The sequence below is a fragment of the Galeopterus variegatus genome, unplaced genomic scaffold (assembly GCF_000696425.1).
Source record: "Galeopterus variegatus unplaced genomic scaffold, G_variegatus-3.0.2 Scaffold6822, whole genome shotgun sequence".
Lineage (NCBI taxonomy): Eukaryota > Metazoa > Chordata > Mammalia > Dermoptera > Cynocephalidae > Galeopterus > Galeopterus variegatus.
In genome coordinates, this window is record NW_007732933.1 from 101,520 (window position 1) to 105,126 (window position 3,607).

Here is a 3,607-nt window from a genome sequence, read left to right on the forward strand (position 1 = left end):
GTTAAGGGACACAAGGAGTGTTTTTTAATGATGAATATGCTAAGTATCCTGATTGAATCATCATACATTGTACACAGATATAGATTATTTAACTCTGTATGCCACCAATATGTGTAATCAGTTATGTTTCAATAAAAAATAAAAATAATAATTTTTTAAAAAACCAGGTTCAACACAGAAGGGGCTAGAACAGCTTGAGGATGTAGAAACTATATAGCTGCCCAAATGTTCATTGAGGTAAAAATCTTGTATCAAATCAGTAATTTCACCAGCACCCCCCTGAATGTGCATGTGTGCACACACACACAACTTGCTTTGACTTAGCTGTATTTTACATATGGATATAACATCTAAAATCAAACTCTTAATTATCTCTTCTGCTTGGGCAAATTTTGGAGAAAATACAAACCTTGAATTCAATCCAGTTCAATAAACATTTGTTGAGGGCTGACTGTGTGTCAAACTCTGGCATTAACACAAGAGACACCAACTACAAAGCTGCTGTTGGGCAGCTCGCAGTCTGGTAAGGAATATAGACATGTCAAGTGTTACATGCAGTACATCATGCACATAGGACTGTGGAAATATGGTAGATGTGCAGAAATAATATAGAGAAGAACTTGGTCCTATCTGTGAAGTCCAGGTAAAATTTTATAGAGTAGGTGAAGCCCAAAAGTCTTTTGAATGATAAATTGGAATTTGAAAAGTGGGCATAATGAGTGTTGCTCATAGAAGAAACATGTCACAAGGGATTAAATGTGTAAAACAGTAAGGTAGAGCAAGGAGTAACCATCAGGTAGACGGGGGGAGGAAGGGCTCACCTCCCATGGTTGGACTTTATTCTGTGGACAATAGTGAGGTTTTAATGAAAGGGTTTTAAACAGAGGAATGTCAAGTTAGATTTGTGAGTGATGGAATAAAATTTTTTAAATAAGAATTTGCAGGCACCCTCCTTGCTAAAAAAACAAAGAACAAAAGCCACTCATAAAATTCTTTTTTTTTTTTTTTCTTAAACAGGTTTATTGAGTTGTGGAGTACATAATGTAAAATTCACTCATTTTAAGTGTACAATTCAATATTTTTTAGTAAATTTATAGAGTTGGACAGTTATCAGAACAATCCAGTTTGGGACATTCCTATCACCACCTCCCCCACCCCCAAAAAATGTCCCTCCTGCTGACTCACAGTTAATCCCCATTCTGATCTCCTTTCCTGCCTCAGCCCCAGGCAACCACTAATCTCCTTTCTGTCTCTATAAATTTGCCTTTTCCGAACATTTCATATAAATGGAATTGAATAACATGGGTGCTTCTATGTCTGCTTCTTTCACTTAGCTTAATGTTTTTGTGGTTTCTGCCAGATGGTTATTAGACAAATAAAACAGGAGTATTTTACTCCCGAAGAGACTATGAACAGTGGGAAAACAATGCATATGCTAAAAATGTTGCATAAGCCTGCCCAAAGAATGGAGGACAGAAGGGACTGAGGGACCGAGCTAGTGAGACTGGGATGGCAGGGAAAGCGAGTTGAGTTGGAGGAGAAGAATCAGTAGTGCACAGTAAGCCTGCCCAAAGAATGGAGGACAGAAGGGACTGAGGGACCGAGGTAGTGAGACTGGGATGGCAGGGAAAGCGAGTTGAGTTGGAGGAGAAGAATCAGTAGTGCACAGTTACAGGAAAGTGGAAGAATACATGCCAAGGTATTTTAATAACATTTGCTGAAGTCTAAATACTTGAACTCTATTTCCTCCCCACCTAAACGGTGTGAAATGGGTATTTTTAAAGATTGGATTGCTTGTTTGTCATTACCACTCTAGAGGTATCACAAGCTTTGTTAGCTTCTTGGAGTGAGGTCACCTCTCCAACAAACATATTACCTCAGAGAAAGCCAAGGGTTCATTTAAATCATGACAGACTGACATCTGCAGTTAAAATGTAAAAGGGCAAAAGTTAATCTAGAAAGAGCTGTGTTGTCTCTGAAAAACCACTGAAGAGCCACCAGGATATTGCGGTGATCACACCGAAACTGGAATAACAAATTTTTGAGAATGCAAGATTGGTTTAGAAACACCTGTTCAGTTGAAGAAACAGTTGCAGGTGGCATTGTGAGGATACACAGTCATAAAAAAATTAAAGTTCTTTCTGCAAGAAAAGACAAAGCTGCAGCCTCTATTTTTAAGCTCTACCCTAGTCACTGAGAGAGGCTGTCCTGCTGATCTGGCTGCTACTGTAGGACTAGAGATAATGTAAGTCTTGGAGTTGCTTCTATGAACTACTTGTCACCAGAAAAATCATGGGTTTACAATGTGGCTAATGGAATAAAAAGATTTTGATTTTAGGGCAATAAAAATATTCTTCATGGCCCATAATGATTGATACCTGTCAGTTTTCGTTTGTCCAAACCCATAGGATGTAAGACACCAAGAGTGAAACCTAATGTAAACTATAGACTTAGGGTAATAATGATGTGTCCATGTGGGTTCACCAGTTGTAATAAAGGTACCACTCTGGTGGAGGATGTTGATAATTGAGGCGGCTGTGCATGTGCAGAGGCAGGGGGGATATGGGATATTTCTGTACCTTCCTCTCAATTTTGCTGTGAATGTAAAATTCCCTGCCCTCCCCCCAAAAATGAAGAAGACTTCTAGTGCTGGCTGGAGTACATTTACCACTTGGATGTACCAGGAAAAACAAATTGAACAACAAAGAAGCAACTGAGTAGGAAATTTTGATAAAAATCTCCAGGCCTAAATGTCAGGACTGGCTTCCGGCCAAGAGCCATTGAGAGAATGAAGGTTGGAGCCTCAGAAGAAAGCAACCAAAGAAGGTTTCCTAAGGGCCTACCAAAAGGACCTGCTCCCCAGAAACCATGCCCCCAAGCGCCCCCTCCCCAAGCTGAGGTGGTCTCACTAGGCTCCACCCCTTGAGGGACCCAGTGGTCCACTGTGGCCTCAGGAGCAATGAGAGACTTCTCTGACCTTGTTAGAGACCCTCTGGAGCCATCCAGAGTAAGGACTGAAGACTCAGTTCCTAAACCACAGAGTTGGCTTGGCCAGGGTGGATGGGACCATCTCAGAACTCTGAAGGTTGGTGTGGTCTTGTTTGCTCCTGTGGGAGTAATAAGCAGCATCTACCAGCTGTAAAACTAAGACTCCAGCCTTAAAAAGAGAGGAAATTAACTACTAATACAAATGCATTTTAATCACAAGCAGTTGGTATTCCTCTATGAAATGTCCTGAGATGTTGGAGAAAATTTTGCATACTCTGAGGTAGGGGAGAAAAAGAGGCACATTAAAATGGGATGGGAGCAAAAGGAGATTTTTGCAGTTTTCCTCCCTCTTTGCCCACTTCACTTCTTCCCCATCTCCACTTCCTGAGAGAAGAAAAGGCAACAGTCACTGATTCTTTCAAAGAAATTTGTCAAAGGAAGAGAACCGTACCTTGTTGTGGGCATTGTGTGGAAGTTGTAGGTGAGGGGACGTGACATATCAGAAGCACACACTGAGGGACTTTATCCAGCACAGAGGACAAAGATGATCAAGGGTAGAAGATGGGTTAGACATGCCAGCAGGAAAGAAAGGGTTCTCAGGGTAGGAAACTAAGATTTT